This window comes from Harmonia axyridis, chromosome 2, assembly GCF_914767665.1.
Source record: "Harmonia axyridis chromosome 2, icHarAxyr1.1, whole genome shotgun sequence".
Classification (NCBI taxonomy): Eukaryota; Metazoa; Arthropoda; class Insecta; order Coleoptera; family Coccinellidae; genus Harmonia; species Harmonia axyridis.
In genome coordinates, this window is record NC_059502.1 from 19,935,657 (window position 1) to 19,961,693 (window position 26,037).

General features: G+C 32.0%; 2 long non-coding RNA genes across 2 annotated transcripts; one reads left to right on the forward strand and one right to left on the reverse strand.

The window, feature by feature from the left end:
* Nucleotides 1-450: 450 nt before the first annotated feature.
* On the reverse strand, nucleotides 451-10,097 carry LOC123673023. Its single transcript, XR_006746405.1, has 4 exons — nucleotides 5,214-10,097; nucleotides 1,790-2,167; nucleotides 840-1,579; nucleotides 451-631 (listed from the first exon to the last, which is right to left on the reverse strand). It is a non-coding gene; the product is annotated as an uncharacterized LOC123673023 (long non-coding RNA).
* An 849-nt stretch (nucleotides 10,098-10,946) lies between these two features.
* LOC123673024 lies at nucleotides 10,947-11,755 on the forward strand. Its single transcript, XR_006746406.1, has 2 exons — nucleotides 10,947-11,153; nucleotides 11,506-11,755. It is a non-coding gene; the product is annotated as an uncharacterized LOC123673024 (long non-coding RNA).
* Nucleotides 11,756-26,037: the final 14,282 nt, after the last annotated feature.

Consider the following 26,037-nt stretch of genomic DNA (forward strand, 5'->3'; position numbering starts at 1 on the left):
TAAAAACCTCCCTCGGTAAAGTTACTCCGAAGATTAACGAAAACATTTTCAACAAAGATTACAATTGTATCGTCGATATTACACAGGCTTTTGTTCATTGTTTGTTCACTATTGTTTTAGCCTGGTAAAATCATAATTTGGTAGGCAATAAAATGCTTTTTAACATGAGCTTACAATACATTTATGTTTTTCTCGTAAATGCTTTCGAGAAAAAAAAAAGTTTTCGAGAAAACTTGTAAAGATAAAAATTTAAATAAATAAATTGAGCTTTTCAGGTATTTTTTTTTAAGAGAAATTTTCGTCAAAAAAAAGTTGTAACAAAATTATTTTAGGTGCTTACTATTTCAACCCCTTCTAAGCATACTTCAGGGATGAAAAATTTCCGAAATTTGTAGTTTTATTGACAAATAATATTGACCAAATAAATCGGAACCATATAAAAAATAAAGAAAATATACGAAAATATAATTAAATCGGAACTATATATGAAATAAATGATACTAGGAAATTTTATAATGTTTCTTAGAAATCTATACTAGATTTTTCAATGTATTTATACTCCATAAGGACGCATTCATCTTCGGTCTTGCCTTCATGCCAAGTTGTTGCATTCATTGGTATAATAGGTAACCTGAAAAAATTGACTATTTAGTTTAGTAATTGGACCGATATTTAAACTCTCGTGTTCTCAGTTTTCATAACAACAATATGTTGTAATTTTGAAAATGAATAGAATATGGATACTCTGATTTTTCATTAATTCGTTGATTGAAATTTGTCATTGACGAAAATAAACTAAAGAGAACGAATGAAATGCAAAAATAGAGAAGTATACTTACTTCTATAAAAGGTGTAATTTTGGAATTTATATGATGATGGTTAGACAATTTCTGATGAAATTACTCTTCTGGCGTAAGATCTAAACCATGCGGTAAACCCATGTTTCTATCTTCTCACCTAGTCCAAACAAGGATTCACATTTTCGTTATACCATTATTCAGTTTTAGTAGAATGGTACTTCGCCACGGCTCCTTGAGCTTTGGAGAGTTTGATATTGGATTCAACTTTAGCACGAAGATCTTCTTCAATTGCTTTATTCAACGTCTTTCTCACCATTTGTTTCAATTTATTTGCTTCTGTTTTATCCTTTTTGGATTTGACTGTACAGTTCTTTTTTTTTTGGTTATTGCTGCTCCTTCTTTTTTGTTCTTCTTAATATCACCGGGCAACTTTGCTTTCCTCAGTTTCACAGAACAGTACAAGATATTCTTGCCAAAATTCGTCTTTCGATTTCAGCAAATATTCATTTCCCGGCATTGTTTCTTCCAGTTCTTTTTGTTTTATATCGAACATTACGAATACCGAACACATCGAATTGAATTGGTACTGTAACTAACAGATTATAAAAACATCATGGATTTCTCTCTCGTCTATCAATTTAATATTTACTAGGAAATTTTCTAATGTTTCTAAGAAATCTATACTAGATTTTTCAATGTATTTATACTCCATGAGGACGCATTCCTCTTCGGTCTTGCCTTCATGCCAAGTTGTTGCATTCATTGGTATAATAGGTAACCTGAAAAAATTGACAATTTAGTTTAGTAATTGGACCGATATTTAAACTCTCGTGTTCTCAGTTTTCATAACGACAATATGTTGTCATTTTGAAAATTAATAGAATATGGATACTCTGATTTTTCATTAATTCGTTGATTGAAATTTGTCATTGACGAAAATAAACTAAAGAGAACGAATGAAATGCAAAAATAGAAGAGTCTATACTTACTTTCATAAAAGGTGTACTTTTGGAATTTATATGATGATGGTTAGATAATTTCTAATGAAATTACTCTTCTGGGGTAAGATCTAAACCATGCGGTAAACCCATGTTTCTATCGTCTCACCTAGTCCAAACAAGGATTCACATTTTCGTTATACCATTATTCAGTTTTAGTAGAATGGTACTTCGCCCCGGCTCCTTGAGCTTTGGAGAGTTTGATATTGGATTCAACTTTAGCACGAAGATCTTCTTCAATTGCTTCATTCAACGTCTTTGTCACCATTTGTTTCAATTTATTTGCTTCTGTTTTATCCTTTTTGGATTTGACTGGACAGTTCTTTTTTGTTTATGTTGAAGAAAGTACGTGTATTTGAATAAGAAAACCTGAAAAGAAATAAAAATTTTAGTTTCAGTTATTGAATCGATCGTTCTCACAATTCATTATGAGAATGTGTTGTTATTTTCGAATAGGTAGGTAGGTACCTACGGTTTGTTTTTCATGTTAGTGATGAGTGTATTATCTTTGTTTGCTTACTCTACTATTTATAAAAATACAAATCAAAATTATCTAATTGAACCTTTATTTCATATGGGAAATCCATTGCTCATTAACAAAAAATCATCATTATTTGATGTTTTAGTGTTTTTTTAACATTTCTAACCATTCTAACTATATAGTATCATACATCATTTTGAAGGGAAAAAAATAACGTATTCAACGAAGTAATGATATATAGGGTGTTCCATTAAAAAAAATATAGGTTTGTGTTGAATCTTCAAAACCAAACCCCGAAAAAAAAAATTGAGTGCGCCACTGGATTCTACGCAGAATTCTGATTCTGACGTAGTTTTTACCTCAGCATTATTTCTAATAACTTCGGAGATAAAGGAGGGGCCCGAAAAGTATCAATTTCCAAAATCACCCTGTATCTCTTGAACGGAAACAGTTATGCAAAATCTGATTAGACCAACTTGAGTTTCACGAAAAAGTAGGACAGGAACGTGAAAACCGCAAGGCTCTATCTTAAATAACAAGCGAGAAACCTGGCAGTCTCACCCGAAATGGGATGCACTGTACTTGTAAAATAAACCTTTATTTTTTATTATAATATTCGTTTCCTCATTGCCTTCAACATATACAAATATAAGAAAAACCTCTAAATATATGAAGAGATTTTGCATAATAAGTTTATATATCATCCATATCCACAGTTGCCACTACCTCTTCTCTACTACGTATCTAATAATGATGTTGGCAAATTTTACTGTCGACAGATAGAACCTATAAATTTACATCAAGAGTTCAGTGGATTTCATTTTCATTGATTCTAGACTGTAAATTCATTGAATTGTATCGAGAGAATGTCCTTGCAATAAACCTTCAACCATTTACATAACTTTTCCTTAGTTCAGGGAGAGATGAAACAGGATGGAGAAATTTCACTAAACGATTTACGAGACAACTTCAATTTACAGCTTGGCATTTTACACCCTTGATTGTTACTATCCCTAGCAAACGCTTTTACATTCAGAATATAAATGACTTCTTGAAGGCATTCTTTCCTAGTTTTCAGAAAAGTTACATTTTAAGAAGTTAGAGAAATGGTTATTCATTGTAAGATCATATCATCGACTTGGTTTAATTAATTAATTTATGTAATTGGATACTACAATTCGTGAGAAATGATGAAGAATTGAAAATTTTCTTTTGTTGACGAAAAATAACCTCCAGGACGTTATCGAGATAGAGGGTGCTTACGATAATTTCCAAACGGATATAACTTTCGAAGCAGTAAATTGATTTCGGAAATTTTTTGATGGGTGATATTAGAGAGTCGAGCCAACTCTGTATTATTGTTATTAGTATGTTGTCGTTGAAGACATTGGCTTATTTATATTATATATTATATTTTATAAAAATAGTTTCGAAAATATAAATAAACTCGGAGAAAATTTCCTAGGTTGCTTGAACACAGTTTCAAATATTCATCTATGGCATTCGGTGCTGAATATCAAGAAAATGTGTCGACTGTGCATTGTGCAATTGTGGTCATTATTTGGTTAAATATTATTTCTTGTTTGTTCCCTTCGTAATTAAATTGTTGAGTTCAATCATATATGCGTTGTTTCATATGCTATTGAAAATGGATTGGTACTTGTGCGTATTCATTCTGGAGACCTATGAAAATAATCTTCTGATACATCCATCTCATTACAACTCTTTCGATTAAACCCTTCGATCTTGTAGATCTTTCGTTATTTCCAAATCAATTTATACATAAAAAATTTATAAAATATATCTAGATTCGAATTTTGTAGAAATTAGTAAAAAGCATAGAAATAATCAGATTGATGAAAGGACACTGCTCTTATTATAGACAGATCAAATTTTCTGTGCCCATCAACAGTTTAAACCATAGAAATATTGAGACTCTTAGGTAAAAAATGGTTTTCGACCATTTTCTGCTATTTATTCCAATACAAACCATACGATGTTATATATTTTTGAAATCAGGAAAAAATAAGCTTTCAAAAAGTAGCACAGAAATCTAGTGTTCCCATTTAAAAAAAGCATAACTTTGGGTCATAGCTTCGTAATTAAAAACCCGTTTTAAAAGATGAGCACGCCACTGGATTTTACGTAAAACAGTGCCTGTATAATGTTTTAATTTCAGAGCTCTATCATCAATATCAAAGGAGATATAGATGTTTTTCGATATCGCCATTTTTCCAATTTTCGCTTATAAGTCGAAAACAAAAGAAGGTCGCCAAAAATGAATACTACCCTTGATAGTTTCTCAGAAAAAAAAACCGAGAAGTGGGTATCAGATTTTGTCTATCACCTCTGGTTTAAAAGTTGTAGTGCTAAAACATCGAAATTTGCCCACCCTGTACATTCGACTTTTTGAAAATATTTTCTTTGCTGAAATTCCTGGTGTTTAATCAAAGTTTCAATTTTCTTGAGAAATTAGAAAAAGTCTGTCTTATTGTTCTAAATATCTGAAGCAATATTCATTATACAAAATGACTGAAAAAAGAGAAGTTTCTGTAATGTTGATATTACAAGTCTGAATAATACATTTAAAAACGTTGTCGAAATAAAATTCAATTCCAATAACCCTAGATCTCGGGATATGCACAGGGTGTCTTAAATTCACTGAAAGCATCTCGAGGTACAGGGCGTTTCTGAGAAAAATGGCTGTTTCAAATATTTCGCTATATTCAAATGAATTATTACTGTTCCCAAAAATGTTTCAGATTGTCACATAGATAAATATGAGTTAATTCAATATAAATACACAAATTGAAGACTGGAAAAAGTGTATAATTCTTATTGTTAGCACTCGAATGAAAATGTAGTGGACTGTATGAAAATGAAGAATCTTAGCTAACACTAGAAAATGCACCACTACCCTTTAGTTGCACTTACCCTCGATAATAATTCTCCTGTGCTTGGGGATCCCCTCTTATCTGGAACTTCAACACCAACACCAATAGTCTTGTTAAATGAAAAGGTAATTTTGTAGCTTGAACACTTGAAAATTAGCGAAAAAGAAGGAAACCTATATATGAGATTCATATAACCGCGCACCTCACATGCGCACAGTGCCCCTCGAGAACCGTGGTGCATATGAATAATAAAATGAACAAAAAAATGAAATATTGCACTAACATAGCCGCCCACCAAAACCCCCATGGGTTTTCTAAAGAAAATAGGAAAAAGAAAAAAATTAATGATAACCTGCAATTTTGAGATTACCACGTAAGTCACCATTAATCATTTAATTTCATTAAATGAAAAATATATTTTTGAATTCTCACTTAGTGAGAGAAAAAAATAGAAAAAATAGTAATTTACGTAACAAGTCCGGAAAATAGGGTTTTTTTGGACGAATAGACAAAATTCCAGGACGAGCGTAAGCGGGAGGGGGGGGGTTTGAACCCCCAAAACCCCCCCCTGGCTACGCCCGTGATTTTTACGCCTGCTTCGGCAAGACCGATGAATTGATTACCTATTTGGTTCACATGTACAAGTTATCATTAAATTCAGAATTAAAAGAAAAAACAAGTTTTTATTCAGCTACTCAATGTCAATAATAGTGTATAACACAATTGGTAGTTATCGAAAAGAATTTGACTAAAGGGCAAATAGTAAATGTTGACAGAGATATATTTCATGATCATTCCTGAAATTATCGAACCTTCATCAAAAATATATGAATGACTAGCAAACCCGGCGAACTCCGTTTCGCCCCCAGATGGCTTCGTTTTATGTAACATTTCGTTTGGTAATTAAAAGATGAAGAAAATTTTTGTTTGTTTTATATTTGAAAAGGAAAAATTTTATTTCATTTCACAACAGTAATGAATTCATTTCGATTAAAAAAATGAAGTGTTATTTAGTTGAACTTCTCTAAGTAAATGAAAGTGAATCCAAAGTAAATACTGAATCGAAGCGTTATACGTGTCCGCAAATTATCCGTTTCATTGAAGTGCTCTTTGGTAAACCACATTTTTTGTTTTTTGGTCTGACGTTAACACAAACAAAGCGGATGGTTTCCCAACTCGTGAACACCCAACGTATAACTGTCCATGTGAAAAACAATGATTTTCTAAATTTATCCCGCAAACACTAAGCGATTGGCGCTGTTTGTGAAAAATGGTTTTCTTGCTTTTCTGTTGAAATTTTTGATGAATTTTCTTTGCTATAAACCTCACGGAGCCCGAGACCTTTCCAACGTATAACTGCCCATGTGAAAAACAATGATTTTCTAAATTTATCCCGCAAACACTAAGCGATTGGCGCTGTTTGTGAAAAATGGTTTTCTTGCTTTTCTGTTGAAATTTTTGATGAATTTTCTTTGCTATAAACCTCACGGAGCCCAAGACCTTTCCAACGTATAACTGCCCATGTGAAAAACAATGATTTTCTAAATTTATCCCGCAAACACTAAGCGATTGGCGCTGTATGTGAAAAACGATTTTCCCGCTTTTCTGTTGAAATTTTTCCTGAATTCTCTTCGCTATAAACCTCACGGAGCCCGAGACCTTTCCAACGAATGCAAAACCGTGGAAATCGGTTCGTGCGTTCTGGAAGGAAAACCCCACTTATTTTTATATAGTGATATAATGGGTGCCCGTTGGAGGGCTGAAATACTACTCAATAGTTAGAACTTGAGAAGTTTTTTCCGCTAATTGCAAAAATTCATTTTGAGCTCCAACAAAATTACAATTCAATGAATTAATGAAAAATCAGAGTATCTATGTATTATTCATTTTGAATTTTATAGTAATATTTGAATTAGTTTGTAAAATTCATGAGATCTGATATAAATTTTATTCAACAAACAAAAATGAAGATCACTCAGTGAATAGTTAGTGAATATAATCACTGAAATGTTTTCTGATTCGAAAATTACATCATATTGTCGTAATGAATAGTGAGAACATGAGGAATTAAAATACCGGTTCAATTACTAAACTAAAATGTTTATTTTTTTCAGGTTTTCTGATTCTATAAACGTACCTTCTTCAACATCTTATAAAAATGAATGCAACAACTTGGCACGCGGGCATGACCGAAGATGAATGCTTCCTTATGTAGTATAACTACATTAAAAAGTCTAGCATGGATTTCTTAGAAAGTTTCAAAAATTTCCTAGTGAATATGCAATTGATTGCCGATAGAGAAATCCATGATGTGTATAACCTCTCGATATTACAGGACAAATTTAAATATATGAGTTCGATATATGCATTGTATGACATAAAAAAAGAAGAAGTGGAACCAAGAATTCCGGGTAATGAAGAAATCGAAAATCGAATTTCGGCAAAAATTTTTACACTCTATTATGAAAGTGAGGAAATTATGAATATTATGTTTGACTACATGGGTTTACCGCGTGGTTTAGATCTAACCCCAGAACAGTAATTCCATCAGGAATATAATCACTGAAATGTTTTCTGATTCGAAAATTACAACATATTGCCGTAATGAATAGTGAGAACACGAGGAATTAAAATTCCAGTTCAATTACTAAACTAAAATGTTTATTTTTTTCAGGTTTTCTGATTCTATAAACGTACCTTCTTCAACATCTTTTAAAAATGAATGCAACAACTTGGCACGCGGGCATGACCGAAGATGAATGCTTCCTTATGGAGTATAACTACATTATAAAGTTTGGCATGGATTACTTGGAAAGTTTCAAAAATTTCCTAGTGAATATGCAATTGATGGCCGATAGAGAAATCCATGATGTATATAACCTCTCGATATTACAGGACAAATTTAAATATATGAGTTCGATATATGCATTGTATGACATAAAAAAAGAAGAAGTGGAACCAAGAATGCCGGGTAATGAATATTTAAAGAAATCGAAAATCGAATTTCGGCAAAAATTTTTTACACTCTATTATGAAAGTGAGGAAATAATGAATATTATGTTTGACTACATTGGTTTACCGCGTGGTTTAGATCTAACCCCAGAACAGTAATTTCATCAGGAATATAATCACTGAAATGTTTTCTGATTCGAAAATTACAACATATTGCCGTAATGAATAGTGAGAACACGAGGAATTAAAATACCGGTTCAATTACTAAACTAAAATGTTTATTTTTTTCAGGTTTTCTGATTCTATAAACGTACCTTCTTCAACATCTTTTAAAAATGAATGCAACAATTTGGCACGCTGGCATGACCGAAGATGAATGCTTCCTTATGGAGTATAACTACATTATAAAGTCTGGCATGGATTACTTGGACAGTTTCAAAAATTTCCTAGTGAATATGCAATTGATTGCCGATAGAGAAATCCATGATGTGTATAACCTCTCGATATTACAGGACAAATTTAAATATATGAGTTCGATATATGCATTCTATGACATAAAAAAAGAAGAAGTGGAACCAAGAATTCCGGGTAATGAAGAAATCGAAAATCGAATTTCGGCAAAAATTTTTTACACTCTATTATGAAAGTGAGGAAATTATGAATATTATGTTTGACTACATGGGTTTACCGCGTGGTTTAGATCTAACCCCAGAACAGTAATTTCATCAGGAATATAATCACTGAAATGTTTTCTGATTCGAAAATTACAACATATTGCCGTAATGAATAGTGAGAACACGAGGAATTAAAATACCGGTTCAATTACTAAACTAAAATGTTTATTTTTTTCAGGTTTTCTGATTCTATAAACGTACCTTCTTCAACATCTTTTAAAAATGAATGCAACAATTTGGCACGCTGGCATGACCGAAGATGAATGCTTCCTTATGGAGTATAACTACATTATAAAGTCTGGCATGGATTACTTGGAAAGTTTCAAAAATTTCCTAGTGAATATGCAATTGATGGCCGATAGAGAAATCCATGATGTGTATAACCTCTCGATATTACAGGACAAATTTAAATATATGAGTTCGATATATGCATTGTATGACATAAAAAAAGAAGAAGTGGAACCAAGAATGCCGGGTAATGAATATTTAAAGAAATCGAAAATCGAATTTCGGCAAAAATTTTTTACACTCTATTATGAAAGTGAGGAAATTATGAATATTATGTTAGACTACATGGGTTTACCTCGTGGTTTAGATCTAACCCCAGAACAGTAATTTCATCAGGAATATAATCACTGAAATGTTTTCTGTTTCGAAAATTACAACATATTGCCGTAATGAATAGTGAGAACACGAGGAATTAAAATACCGGTTCAATTACTAAACTAAAATGTTTATTTTTTTCAGGTTTTCTGATTCTATAAACGTACCTTCTTCAACATCTTTTAAAAATGAATACAACAACTTGGCACGCGGGCATGACCGAAGATGAATAAGATGAATGCTTCCTTATGGAGTATAACTACATTATAAAGTTTGGCATGGATTACTTGGAAAGTTTCAAAAATTTCCTAGTGAACATTCAATTGATGGCCGACAGAGAAATCCATGATGTGTATAACCTCTGGAAGTTACAGGACCAATTTAAATATATGAGTTCGGTATATGTAATGTTCGATATAAAACAAAAAGAACTGGATGCAAGAATTCTGTGTCAAGTTATAAATTTCAAAAGTCACCTTTTATATAAGTAAGTATACTTTTCTATATTTTTATGTCATTCATTCTCTTTATTTTCTCTTTACTTTATTCTCGTCAATGACAAATTACATTCAATGAATTAATGAAAAATCAGAGTATCTATGTATTATTCATTTTGAATTTCATAGTGACATTTGAATTAGTTTGTAAAATTCATGAGATCTGATATAAATTTTATTCAACAAACAAAAATGAAGATCACTCAGGGAATAATTAGTGAATATAATCACTGAAATGTTTTCTGATTCGAAAATTACATCATATTGTCGTAATGAATAGTGAGAACATGAGGAATTAAAATACCGGTTCAATTACTAAACTAAAATGTTTATTTTTTTCAGGTTTTCTGATTCTATAAACGTACCTTCTTCAACATCTTATAAAAATGAATGCAACAACTTGGCACGCGGGCATGACCGAAGATGAATGCTTCCTTATGTAGTATAACTACATTAAAAAGTCTAGCATGGATTTCTTAGAAAGTTTCAAAAATTTCCTAGTGAATATGCAATTGATTGCCGATAGAGAAATCCATGATGTGTATAACCTCTCGATATTACAGGACAAATTTAAATATATGAGTTCGATATATGCATTGTATGACATAAAAAAAGAAGAAGTGGAACCAAGAATGCCGGGTAATGAATATTTAAAGAAATCGAAAATCGAATTTCGGCAAAAATTTTTTACACTCTATTATGAAAGTGAGGAAATTATGAATATTATGTTAGACTACATGGGTTTACCTCGTGGTTTAGATCTAACCCCAGAACAGTAATTTCATCAGGAATATAATCACTGAAATGTTTTCTGTTTCGAAAATTACAACATATTGCCGTAATGAATAGTGAGAACACGAGGAATTAAAATACCGGTTCAATTACTAAACTAAAATGTTTATTTTTTTCAGGTTTTCTGATTCTATAAACGTACCTTCTTCAACATCTTTTAAAAATGAATACAACAACTTGGCACGCGGGCATGACCGAAGATGAATAAGATGAATGCTTCCTTATGGAGTATAACTACGTTATAAAGTTTGGCATGGATTACTTGGAAAGTTTCAAAAATTTCCTAGTGAACATTCAATTGATGGCCGACAGAGAAATCCATGATGTGTATAACCTCTGGAAGTTACAGGACCAATTTAAATATATGAGTTCGGTATATGTAATGTTCGATATAAAACAAAAAGAACTGGATGCAAGAATTCTGTGTCAAGTTATAAATTTCAAAAGTCACCTTTTATATAAGTAAGTATACTTTTCTATATTTTTATGTCATTCATTCTCTTTATTTTCTCTTTACTTTATTCTCGTCAATGACAAATTACATTCAATGAATTAATGAAAAATCAGAGTATCTATGTATTATTCATTTTGAATTTCATAGTGACATTTGAATTAGTTTGTAAAATTCATGAGATCTGATATAAATTTTATTCAACAAACAAAAATGAAGATCACTCAGTGAATAATTAGTGAATATAATCACTGAAATGTTTTCTGATTCGAAAATTACATCATATTGTCGTAATGAATAGTGAGAACATGAGGAATTAAAATACCGGTTCAATTACTAAACTAAAATGTTTATTTTTTTCAGGTTTTCTGATTCTATAAACGTACCTTCTTCAACATCTTATAAAAATGAATGCAACAACTTGGCACACGGGCATGACCGAAGATGAATGCTTCCTTATGTAGTATAACTACATTAAAAAGTCTAGCATGGATTTCTTAGAAAGTTTCAAAAATTTCCTAGTGAATATGCAATTGATTGCCGATAGAGAAATCCATGATGTGTATAACCTCCCGAAATTACAGGACCAATTTAAATATATGAGTTCGATATATGTAATGTTCGATATAAAAAAAGAAGAAGTGGATGCAAGAATGCCGGGTTATGAAGAAATTGAAAATCGAATTTCGGCAAAAATTTTTTACACTCTATTATGAAAGTGAGGAAATTATGAATATTATGTTTGACTACATGGGTTTACCGCGTGGTTTAGATTCAACCCCAGAACAGTAATTTCATCAGGAATTATCACCCAATAGGGTGATAAATATTGTGATAATTTTTTTTATGGAAAAACATTCCATTTTGTTGTAAGAGTTGGTCTTGACCTGTACATATATACATTTGTATATAATATAAGATTCTTGAGGTTAAAAAAAGTTCTTATTTACCATTCTGCTTATTGAAAACAAAATGTACATAATCATCCTAAGAACAAATTCTTCAGATGTAAAAAATTGGTATTAATTATATAATTTTACAAATAAATGCATTCAAATATGTGATTGATTTTTACTAGAAATAGGAATTGAATTAATGAAACCTGATAGTTCTGAAGTACCTGAATACTGGTACTAGGTTGAATGATGGGTTCAAGAACTTCCAATGCTTAGATCACAAAATTAAGCAATTTGTTTTTTCATTACTTTTTTCATTTTGAGAAATAAAGGAAAAACAGAACCATATTAAGATATACTTCCGATTTATTTATCTATTTCACCCAAAGAAACCATACAACTCTTTTCACGTGGATATTCATTCCGTTATTACATTCTGCAAAAAAAAAATTATAAAGGACCAAAATAAAACATTAATGACAAATATGTGTATGAGAATATCACCCCAACAATACCATTTTTTATCTTCAACTGAGTAAAACTGTTTTTCTGGAATTTGTTCTATTTCCCAGAATTTCGGAATACATATATCGACACGAACATCTATTTGCAGAAGAAAGGTTTTTGTTTCTAAATTCGATGAAGGATTTTCTATTTTACCAATGAGAACCCAACCAAATATAGTTTCGATGGCAGTAGGTTGACCTAATTTATCAACGACTCGCCTATTTAGTAAAATTTGAGCGAATAGCTCAGCTCCTATCAGGAGATCTGTTGGGCTGGAAAGAAAATAGTTTTCATCGGCAAGAGGTAATCCTTGTAGATGATTCCACTTTCCTTTTTCAATTGAAAAAGTGGGAATATTCGAGCACAAATCAATAACGACAATTACATCGAAAGAGAATAAATGATCTTCGGAACTTATGGGCTTGATCTCGCATGAAGTGATGCCCTTTGAAGAAGAAGTCATTTCATTCAAACCAAAAATGGTTGTGGAAAATTGATGTCTTTGTAAGCCTAGCTTACGAAAGCACTTTTCACCGATGAAATTTGAATGACTTCCTGAATCAATAAGAATACGACCTCTTTGAATGTTCCATATCTATCGCGGATATCTACAACTGCTGTGGCCAATAGGACTGTACTTTGGTTGGAAAAAGTGTTACCTGATACAGTTGAAGAAGTCGCATTATTTTCTATAGAAATATTCGGTTTGGATTGTGGAAATTCAATTTTATTCTTTGAAATGTGAAGTAGAGAATGACGATGACTTTTACAAGTACGACATTTGTAAGAAGAAATTCAATTTTGAAGGTTATGTGAATGATGTAAACAATTCAAACAAAGTTTATTTTGTTTAACGAATGAAAATCTATCTTTTGGTGATTTCGAAAGAAAATTGAACACTTGGATAAACTATTGTGATTCTTTGCAAAGGTAGCACTTTATGTTGGAATTATTAATATTTGTTTGTAAAAGTATTGCTTGTTCGTACATTACTTTTGTTATTGAATTCGTCTTTGCTTGGTGTAACTTTCTTAGTTTTTAAAATAGTTAATTGTTGTACGGATTCCAAGACTTTGCATTTAATTTCAATAAATTTATAAAGTTCATTATAGCCTGGTATCTTGCTAAAATCAGATTGAATTTCAAAATTTGTTCGAGTTTCGATATCTAATTTACCCAGAAGTATATAGAAAAGTAAGAAATCCCATTGATCAGTATTGAAATTTAAAGCATTCAGAACTGCTAATGATTCAGAAAAAATATTAAGTAAAATACGAAAATCATTGGCAGAATTGCCTACTAACGAAATGGAAAAAATTGAATCTAATGCGTTCGAAGCTATAAGTCTCTTATTTTGATATCTATCGATAAGTTTGTTGAATTCTGTATTGTGATTGTCATTATTTATATCAATACCATTAAGTAATTTCAAAGGTTCATCTTTGAGAAATGAAAGTAAATATCTGAACTTTTCTACGTTTGAAAGATTAGAATTTTCATGAATTAATTTCTCATAAAGATCATGAAAAGTTGTCCATAATTTTGGATCTCCATTAAAATATGGTATATTGAGAGGAGGCAGTTCGGCAGAAGCCTCAACATTTATTGGGGATGCGTTTGAAGTATGATTTTGTTGTAAACCATGATAAATTGACAAACCTTCATAATAAAAGTTTTCAGTTTCCTTTCTAATTTTCTCAAATTTCTATCAAATTCTGTATCATCATCTAATAACATTATAACCTCATATGATATTCCGAAAATCGATCGAAAACCTTTTCGATATCATTGAACCTTGCCTGTAATTGTCCCCTTTTCGAGGTGTCCGCTATACTTTGTTTTGCGATAATGTGAAATTCAGATATTCGGCTAACGTATGTTTTACGTTTGCTTTCAAATCTTTTGAGGTTACTCATATATCGTGAAATAATCGATGAAATAATAAATTTAAACTGTTATTCGTAATGAATTGAATGAAGGGAAAATAATGAACGAACTTTATTTGAACTTAATAATAACAGCGAAACTTCTGAAAGAAATCGAATATAAATTTGAATTATTTCAGAATCAACAATGGAAAGAAAAATAAACGAGTTTGTATGTAAGGAATTGAATATGTATTTATATTTATCGAATGAACGATGAACGTATGGAACAAGAACATATGATGACGTGTTTTTATGAAGAAACGAGCGAGAAGCGTATGTGGCGATTCGAATATAGTTCGATTTTATTATAATCGATATGAATGAAAATGAATGATTGAAAAGTGACTTACGTGAAAATCTGAAAATGAAAAAGAACGAAATCATTAAATCACTAGTCAACCGGTTCGAATGGACCAATATGTTAGCACTCGAATGAAAATATAGTGGACTGTATGAAAATGAAGAATCTTAGCTAACACTAGAAAATGCACCACAACTCTTTAGTTGCACTTACCCTCGATAATAATTCTCCTCTGCTTGGGGATCCCCTCTTATCTGGAACTTCAACAGCAACACCAATAGTCTTGTTAAATGAAAAGGAAATTTTGTAGCTTGAACACTTGAAAATTAGCGAAAACAGCGAAAAAGAAGGAAACCTATATGTGAGATTCATATACACCGATCATCATCAATCAACTCTCTAACAATATGTTCAAAAGTACCGATCCTCACATGCGCACAGTGCCCCTCGAGAACCGTGGTGCATAGATAATAAAATGAACAAAAAATGAAATATTGCACTAACACTTAGAATTGTTAACAATAATTGTCAGTTTTGATATTTAATTACAATTTTTAAAATAAACAACAGGTTTTTCATACATAAATGCGATGGAGATGAGAAATGTCAACCAAATATATTTATTTTCACACTAAAATCAGGAACTATTCATTCAGGAACATCCGGAGGAATAATTTTGTGATCATTTTCTTTTAAATAACCAATTTTCATCAAGAACCATTCCTTTTCAGAACTTTGTTTTTTGGTTCATGGTTTTAATTGCACTAGTTCATTTTCAAGGTACAAATGAACTCAAATCAACAGTTCACCTAATTTAAAGAAATTAAGAAATAATGATGATATGGCTTTGCCTATTGTCCCATAATGTCAGTGCAAAAGCTCAGTTTACGAGTCTACCAATAGGGAGGTAACAATTAGTTGTTCATTTATAATGATAAATATACATTTCAAAATTTATTTAATTCAAATGAAAAATCGAACAACAAAACAAAACAATTCAACTGTACCGTGAATAACCTGAAGAAACTATTTTTTTTCGATTCATTCTGGGGAAAATTTCATTTCCTAAAGTAAACAGTTGGTGACAAGTTCATTTCTCTCTTTAAAATGAACAAGTGAATTTAAGCCATGAATGAAAAATTAAAATAATGAAGAAGAATGGCTTTTGATGAAAATTAATCAATTAGTTGCCAATAAAATTGATCAACTAATGAATTTAATCAATTTGAAATTTTGACCATGAAATTATTTCACATCAGTATGTTTCAAAATTAAGTTTAACAACAAACTTCTGATTAACCCTGCATGAATCGAACTATAATCAATATGATTCATATCTAGTAGTAATAAAACGTATTCTGAAATCAAATATAAAAAGCAATCTTTTCCACACCACCGTTGAGGTAGATTGCAAGGTGCGTTTTGTTTTACATGGTATACCCTGTAGGCCTCATCCATGATTTTAACCATTTGTATCTTTGAGGATACATGGCTTGTCTCAGTCTCAGGTTTTTGCATACTAGTGATGATCAATTCGAATTATATTGATCGGTTTATTGACAATGCAGACATTGCTGCTTGTGCATCAACATGTTTGACCCTGTATTTCTGTACCACTCTGAATGGTAGAGACTTAGCAGAATCGGTTTTTTTCAACCCAGTACGAGTGCGAAAGGTTCGAATCTACTCCTACAGGCACGAGTTGAGTTGAAAGAATGAATGTACCTCTCTAGGCCATTCTCGTGCCCATGAGCGTTATGAATTTCTTGGATCTTGTATCCTCAAGTTGTCGGTAAATATTTCTGAAAGAGAAAGAGAATTTGATAATAACAGCAGCAAGGTTGCTGGATCTCGATAGACATTTGAACATGGTTTGTTGATTAGGTTTGGTAATGGAGATTAATGGTAATCTTACTGAAATAATTCTGCAATAAACATGGCATTAAAGATTTATATTAGAAAAAAGCCTTAGATTACTTCATTTTCATGATTTACTTTTGAAACAAGATACTGTCATTTTATTAATTTCCAATCGATAATAATAAAGACCGTGAATATATAAAGACCGAAAATATTTGAAAAACTTGACGTAATTTTTATTCATATTCCAAAGTGCTAGAGATTATATTTATAGTTATTTTCATGTTTCATTATGTACAGGAAAGAAAAAGGAAAAATAGCGATTAACTAAGAAAATTATTACGTACCTACTCTTATAAATGAAATTTCTTCTTCTTCTTCTTCCTTATTCTTAAGATCATGTCTTGTCATCTTTTGTTCATCCAGCCTCTTGCGATGTGGACGCGATGAAATTTGAAATGTGTAATGATGATTAATTATATTATTCGAGACTGTATAGTGACTATTTATTTATTTAATTTAAGTGTCTCAACACTTATGGTCATTGACACGAGGGACTGTTAAAATCTCTTTATCATATTATATGTAATATCAATTTCACAACATTCTTATAATCTACCTATTTGGATAACAATAAATCAGCATTCAACAAAACAGTGAACATGTAAGTTGAATGAAAAAATTTCGAAAATAGTGCTAAAAATAAGAAAACCATGAGACAATTTCACCAATTATGAACTTGTTGCGTCTTTTCTGCATTGCGTGTAGAAATTGTTGCTGCAGAACGACTCAGTTTTTCACAATAACTTAATTAACCAACGAAGACAATATCATTCAATATAATCTAAAAAATAAAATTCTCCACAGAAATTCCTCTTGTAGATCTTGCGTCCATATGTTGTTTCTTGAGGTCCTCTTTCGAAGATGATTCTCACCCTCCCCGAAATGTTGTTCCTGATATTGTTGTTCTCGACGTTTTCCGTCACTTGAAGCCATTCGAATTTCTCAACGACCAACATAAAACCGCGTCAGAGAGAGTATATCGCCTGTGCTCCAGGGATTTTACCTGTTTATAAAGGATAATAAAGCTTTATTGCGATCCCTGACAAGGCGCCATATTTTCCTCAGAGGTTACCAACTGGAATGCCCTTTAATTCTGTCAGCTCCGGGCAAATTAAGTGTACCTTTCTTGCATTCGGTGGTGGCTTTCATTATGAAAAAACCGCAGTCCTGAACTACATTAACTCCACAGTCCTGAATAAATTTGAAGTCGGACGTCAAATTTGGAATTTACATACAGGAGAATGAGAGCTGAAGGACGTTGAATTATTTATATGAAACGGATTTACGAAACTTTATTGGATCACGATCAAATCATTTTCGTGTACTGTATCCACCTTAAACAAACTACGTTCAATCAACGAGTTGGTTGATCAATGTTTTGAAGGACCAGTGTTTTCCTAAGGGAAAAAATCATTAGATTGAAGGAAGGTATTAATCAATAATGGTTTACGTGATTACGTGCTTTCAATCTATCAGTTCTAGAATCTGGGAAGTAGGATACAATTGGAAATAAGTTCGGGTAGAAATGAAATTTATCCCAAGATTTCTTGACTGCAACCTGTCTACGAATATGAGGCTGAACTATATGTGATAGCACCGGTAACAAATGTAAAGGTGTAGATCTAATAGTTCCACTAATAATTATCATAGAAACGTTGAGCTGTGCATCAATTTTATGAACATGAGCACAATTGAACCAAACGGAACAACAGTATTCAGCAGCAGAAAAAACCAAGACCAAGGCTGCTGTACGAAGAGGGCTGGCATCAGCACACCATGAAGATCCTGCTAATTTTTGGAGGATATTATTCCTCGATTTCAATTTAAAACGCAAATTTTCCAAGTGAACCTTGAAATTCAAAGAAGAATCAAGTTTAACTCCAAGATATTTTGGAGCAAAATTATGATTCGGAGACGGAATTATTGAAAGTTTTTTTCAATTTTCTGTATTTTTATTGATTATTCAAATGAAAACAGGATACTTCTGTTTTATTTGGATAAGGTCTTAAGCGCCACTCCAGAAAATAATTTTCTATAATTTTTAGATCTTCATTGAAAGTATTTCCAATAATTCCAAAATCAGAATGACGAAACAAAAAAGCAATATCATCGGCATAAATGAATTTCTTGGATGAAGTAACAGGGATATCACTCAAGTAGAAATTGAGAAGTATGGGAGACAAAACCGATCCCTGCGGAAGACCATTATTCAGATAATAATTTTAGACTGGTTTATGAAAATTATTCTCAGATACGGGGTCAGCGAAACATTATTCAAAATGAAATTCATTAAGTTTATAATTCCCCTGTAATTGGAATATTTTGTCATTACTCTTAGTTGAAGTAGACAAGGTATTATATTGTCAAATGGTATTGGCTTTGATATGACCAGTTTTTGAGATACATCGGGTAATACAGGGTTAGAACTATTTAGAGGGACACTACAGGGATCTTGAAAACCATTAGAAATACAAGGTGGCTTAAATTACAAAAAGGTTGCGTTATTTAGGGATGAGTGTGTTGGTGAAACCAGATCCAAAACATCTCCAATGGTTCTCGAGAAAAACTAAAAATCTAGATTTTTTTCTGTACCTATAACTCATCTGTTTTGGAGATAACTTCACGAAATTCGGTTTGTAGCCATTATCCAATAAAGAGATTCTAAAGGTGTCGTCAGATTTTTTCTGTTTTCCATTGTTCCAGAGACGCGATAGTCTTTTTTTTCTTATGGGTGGCCTATTGATTTTTCTTATGGGGTGATAAGGAAAAATATTACAAAAAATGTATCACACCATACAAAAATATCAAATCTAGCTACGCAACTTTTAACTCCTTTTTCATTTTTCTGTTAAAGTGGCAGGCTGGTGCCAGAATTGTCAAATAACTTGTTACCTTGTTCAGTTGTTATGTGAAATCAGCCCTTGAGTTTTGTAAAAACGTGAATCCTGTGTGATAAGTAACATCCTATTAATAATATATATTGATAAGCGAGTGATAAAGATGTCAAACAGTGCTCTCTGAGAAATTTTCAAGTTTAGGCCGAACTATTGTGAAATAATTTACTTAATTGTGACCATCGGAAAGATAGTGAGTTGTTCTACCAGTCTATGTGGTTTTTTGAAGGGTTTGTTTTTTCTGAGGTTGATAATTGTTGGAAAATTTTAATTGTCAGTGTTGATTTTTATCAGCATATTTAGATTTACTTATTGAAATTGGCAGGTCGCATGTTTAGCGGCATATGCCGGTGTAGTTAAGATTAGGTATTCCATACACTACAAGATCTCAGAAGCTGTACTCCTGTGTTTTCCGTTCCTCTGTTTTTGCCTTGGGTGACCTAGACCTTCCTGTCTTTGTTTTAACTAAAGTCTCCCTGGTCGGTCTCAGTGGAGTGAAGCGTGTGTCCCCGTTTACTCTTCCCTCAAATATAACGGCAAAATATTTTTATTATTGCTATAACATTATATGATGCCAAACCAGGAGATACAAAAGGTCACTTTGGAACAACTTTTAATAGAGATTAGAGAAGTAAAGAATTGTATATCTGCATCGGAAGTAAGACTTCGATTGGATATTCAAGAGCTGAGAAGTAAAGTTGATCTGTTGGAAAGGGAAAATAAGGAATTGAGAGAAGGGCTCGAGAGCGCTAACCGATTGGAAAACAAAAAAACATTATAGTTTTTGGATTGGAGAAGGATTCTAAGCTCTCACCGGAACTTCTGTGCTGTGAGCTGAATGGATTGTTGGGCACTCGGGTTGAAGCATCGGAAATTAGTGATTTCTATACTTTGGGGAGGACAGAGAAGTGCCCTTTAAAGATAGAATTTGTATCATACCAAACAAAAAAAAATATATTCAACCACGTTAAAAAGTTAAAGGGTTCAAAGGTGTCGATTGCGAATGATTTAACACCGAAACAGCGTCAAGAGAATAGGAGGCTCAGATCATTTCTGTTGGAGGCCAGAGAGAAGTATACGGAAAAATCTTATATAAAGGGTAATAAGTTGGTGGTTGGGCAGGTTGCCTATGATTTAGAGGATTTGGAGTGTTCCGAGGAACAAAATAAAGTAAATAGTGCACCAGGTACTCCTACAATAAGGAACAGTAATCAAACGCTGGAGGAAACTGGATCCAAACCGGTAAATTTGGCTCCTGGACCATCGAACATAAATGAAGGAAAACGTGTGAAAAAAATATTGACACCACATTTGGCAACACACAAAAGGCAATTTTTGGCTAAAAAGAAGTCACCCTCAAAGGAAAACGTTGTTGGCATGAAGGAGTCATCCCCAAAAGAAAACGTTGGTGGAATGAAACTTCGACATAAGTCAACGACAGACAGGTAGAAATTCATCGTATTGCAAAAAAAAAAAAAAAATCAATAAATAAAAAAAAAAAAAAATAAATTATAATAACAATAGCATAATTCTGATATAAGTCTACATATCTAAAAATATAGAATTGAATCTATAAATAAAAAAAAAAAAAATATATATAAAATTATTATTCTTATGAAAAAATATAAACTTGAGTATTGTTGTTGTTGGGTACAAATTATGAAGCAAAATGAATATCAGATACTATAAAAACAAAAATTAAAAATTAACTCAAGTTACGCTTAGTATTTGTAGTTGTTGCTATGAATCGGTTTATCAGAGACTACGAATTTATATCACATGACACTACTGTTTTGGAAAACATCAATAAAATAAAAGAATACAACTTGAACAAAAAGCTCAACATTCTGCATATGAACATCAGAAGCATATCACAAAATTTCGTCGAGTTCTGCACATTTCTTGAATATATATCGCAGAATTATGAGATCATCGTATTGTCTGAAACATTCCAGATCGAAAATATCGATTTATTTCGTTTAAACGGATTTCATTGCATTTATAATGGCGGAGAGTATAATAGGAATGATGGGGTCATAACTTATGTTAAGGAGAATATCTGTTTCAGAGATGAAATTATAAATATTGGTGAGACCAAGGCTATCGAAATTTCACTCTTAAAACAAGATAAAAGCTATTACAAGGTTACAGCAATTTATAGATCACCACAACAATGCCCTAGGCTTTTTAATCAAGGCTTGTTCAGTTATTTGGAAAATTCTCCATGCTCAGATCACATAATAGTGGGCGACATGAATATCAACATCTTATCTAACGAAGACCACGTGGAAGATTACAAAAACACTATGAACACATTTGGATTTATGTCATTTATTAATAAAATTACTAGACCTGCAAGCCAAAGTTGTATTGATCACATTTATGTTAGAGGTTTGAATCAGAATAAGACTCCACATAATATCAATGGCTTCATTTTTGACTATTTGATTACTGACCATCTCCCAATAATGCTATCTTGTGATAAAATAGAGGAATTTAAGGAAATGAAAATCAAAAGTAAAAAAAAAACTTATATTCATTATTCACAACTGAAACATGACTTACAAAATGAAACCTGGCAAAAAATGTATAATCAAAAGGACGCAAATTCAATAACTGAAGAATTCATGAACACCCTGATAAATTATATTAAAAAACACACAAGAAGTGTGAACCAAAAACATGAAAATATCAAAAGAAAATCTTGGTTATCTCCATCTTTGTTAAAATTGATTAACAAGAAAAATAATATATACATGGAACTCAAAAGAAACCCAGAAAATCCCCAAAAGAAGAAACAATATTCTGAACTGAAAAATCAAATAAAAAAACTCACACAACATGAAAAAAAACAAGAATTAGAAAAGTTCATGGCAAGAAACCAATCAGAAACAAAGGCCATCTGGGATTATGTGAAAAATGTATGTAGAGAGGATGCACATGTAACAAGAATAGATCACATTAGAACGGAACATGGTTCGATCGACAATCAATCGAGTATTGCTGAAGCATTTAACGAATACTTTAGCACATTAGGACAACAATATGCGGATAATATACCAGATATTGAAGGTTATAGAGAGATTGACACTTGGCAAAACACAACCTTTTTTCTGAAGCCTACAGACTCACAGGAAATAGAAAATACTATTGAAAAACTCAAAATAGGAAAGTCACCCGGAATTGATGGTTTGCGAGCAGAAACGTTGAAACTGATAAAAGTAGAAATCTCCAAACCTCTGACTTATGTGGTCAATTATTGCTTCCAGAATGGTACTTTTCCGGATATTCTAAAAGTGGGCATAATCAAACCACTCTACAAAACTGGTGACAAAGCTGAAATGTACAACTACAGACCTATATCATTGTTGTCTACTATTTCAAAAATTGTTGAAAAGGTTCTGAAGAATAGAATGGTCAGCTTTTTAGAGAAAAATAATGTTTTGGAGGACGCTCAGTATGGATTTAGGAGTGGGAGGTCGACGGAGGATGCAATAAGGGAGCTAACTGGTCGAATATATGAATCTTTGGATAAACGGATTCCTAGCTTATGCATCTTTGTTGACCTTGCAAAGGCCTTCGACACCGTATGCCATGGGAGACTTCTCGGGAAATTGTGGAGATACGGATTTCGCGGTACAAGTTATAAGTTACTTGAATCTTACCTGGACAAGAGACAACAAATTGTGGATATAAACGGAAATCAAAGTTCCCCAAAAATTGTTAATTACGGCGTTCCACAGGGCACAGTGATTGGCCCGCTGCTGTTCCTGATCTACATCAACAGCTTGTTGAAGTCCGGAGGCACGGGTGGAATACTCAGTTTTGCTGACGATACTGTGATTCATTACACGGCTCCCACGTGGCATGAGTTGAAAAATAAAGTAGAAGAGGATTTTGATGTTTTGGGAAAATGGTTTCAAGCAAATAAACTCACACTAAATTTAAAGAAAACCAAATACATGGCTTTTTCCTCTTATGATTCAGATCTGCCATCAATGGGAGATCTTGAGATTAATGAAATTGTAAGGATACCAGAAACAACATCAATAAAATATCTTGGAATAATGATTGATGCTAATCTGAAATGGGATAAACATATAATAAATACAGTAAGAAAACTGAGAGGACTTCTATATAAGTTCAAACTTATGAAAAAATATTTGAATGACACTAAACATCTAATGATGTTATTCAATGCATTAGTACAATCCCAGATCAACTACGGAATTATAGGATGGGGAGGAGTCTATGACACGCACTTGAAACATCTGAATACTATACAGAAATGGATATTGAAGATAATTTATGGAAAAAGCCTGAAATTCCCAAGTGATCAATTATTCCAATTAGCAGGGATTCCCGATATTAGGCAGACATATGCACTCCAAATACTCCTGAACATCTTTAAAGGAAATATCAGATTGAATAAGACAGAGCATTTGTATTCTACAAGAAAAAAAGAATATAGCTACCAAACACCAAGAGCAAAAAAAAGGATAGGACAAAGATCTTGTTTTTACCTAGCCCCAAGGATATACCAAAAAATTCCTGAAAATCTGAAAAAAATAAAAAATTATATATATTACAGAAGAAAGGCTAAACAATGGTTGATGGAAAAAGGAAGAGATTGTATAAGCAGAATAATCAACCAGGAAGATTAAAAAATAAATAAAAAAAAATAATGAAATTAAGACTTACATTTTGCGACATTTGATGAACCCGAATATGGACACCTACCTACCGATTGGACCTTCACCCCTGAAATATGTTCACCTAGAATGGATCTTGGAAACCCACCCGATTGGACTTTTACCCGGAAGTGACATGAACTAGAACGCGAAGCAATATTGACTGGATGGAAAGAATTCACTTCTAATTTAAATATTAAAAATAATGTATATTTCTTCAAATATTTTAGAAAAACCTTTTATTTATAATTACGCACAGGTTAATATTTTACGAAATGGATACCTCTGTAATTTTTTTTGATGTTTATAGTGAATAAACATTATATTATATTATTATTATTATTATTATTATATTAATTACACAATCATGCTGATACCAACACTCTACATAGGATACAACTGGTAATGTTATGAGAAATTGTTTTACATAATTTAAAATACTCAAGTGATGGTTTCACATAACAACTGAACAAAGTAACAAGTTTTTTGACAATTCTGGCACCAGCCTACTACTTAAACAAAAAAATAAAAGGAAGTTCAAATTTTCGATATTTCTGTAGAGTGTGATACATTGTTGAGTTTGTAATTTTTTTATTTATCACCCCATGAGAAGAACCAATATGGCGTCCATAAGAAAAAAATCGACTATCGCGTCTTTGAAACAATGGAAAATAGAAAAATCTGAAGATGCCATTAGAATTTCTATATTGGATAATGGCTACAAACCGAATTTCGTGAAGTTATTTCCAGAAACAAATGAGTTATACAGAAAAAAAAAATCTCGATTTTTTACTTTTTTCGAGATATCTCGGGAACCATTGGAGATATTTTGGATCTGTTTACACCAACATCCCTAAATAACGCAACTTTTTTGTTTTTCTGTTAATTTCCAAAATTCAAAATTTGATCGAGGTGAAAATTGACATATGGATGTGGAGTACCAATTTCATGATTGATAGCATAACCAGAATAAACAGAAAATAAAAAAAAATGAACCAAGCACTGACGATGAAGTCTCCTGAGTTTTTGAGCGCTCGTCAATCATTGAATTTTATTCTTGGTAAGTATTTCGTCCTGATATGGGATATAAGAGCTCTCGTTACTAAAATTTTCCAATTAAAGATTATTAATACAGATATTGAGTAGATTTGTTTGAATTATTCAGGAAATGAGCTCATTATTTTTCATCTATTGTATATTTCAAAAGCATTTCAATGATTTCTAATATCATTATTTGATGTCATTACAGCCTTGGGTTCAATCTACCATCAAGCCACTCATGCAGAAATATAATATATTATTCATTGAGGATGGCTTGATTCAGTCTGAAATGTATTTGGTTGAATCTATATGCAGTGACGCATTGCCAATCAAATCATCAAAATGAAATTTAATTTATTATTTTTTCTGATTTATGGAATTATTATTACAGTGAGTACTTATACCGTTCTTCTATTAAGATGATAATTTAATATTTTCCAGAATTCTGTACCTATCCCACACAAGAAACTCAATCATTGTTTCTGGATTATAATTTTGAGACCCAACGGTAAATAAATTTCTTTGAAATTATGCGTATTTTAACCGTTAATTATATTCAGCTGTTCCAAATGGTATTGATGTCAGAAATCAGAGTCCAACAACCCCAGCACCTCCTGCTGATGGTGCTGCAGGAGATACTACCATAGCCCCAACAGAAGAAACAACAACTGCTGCAGCAAGATAGGCATTGGAAAGATAAGAATTAATGTTTCA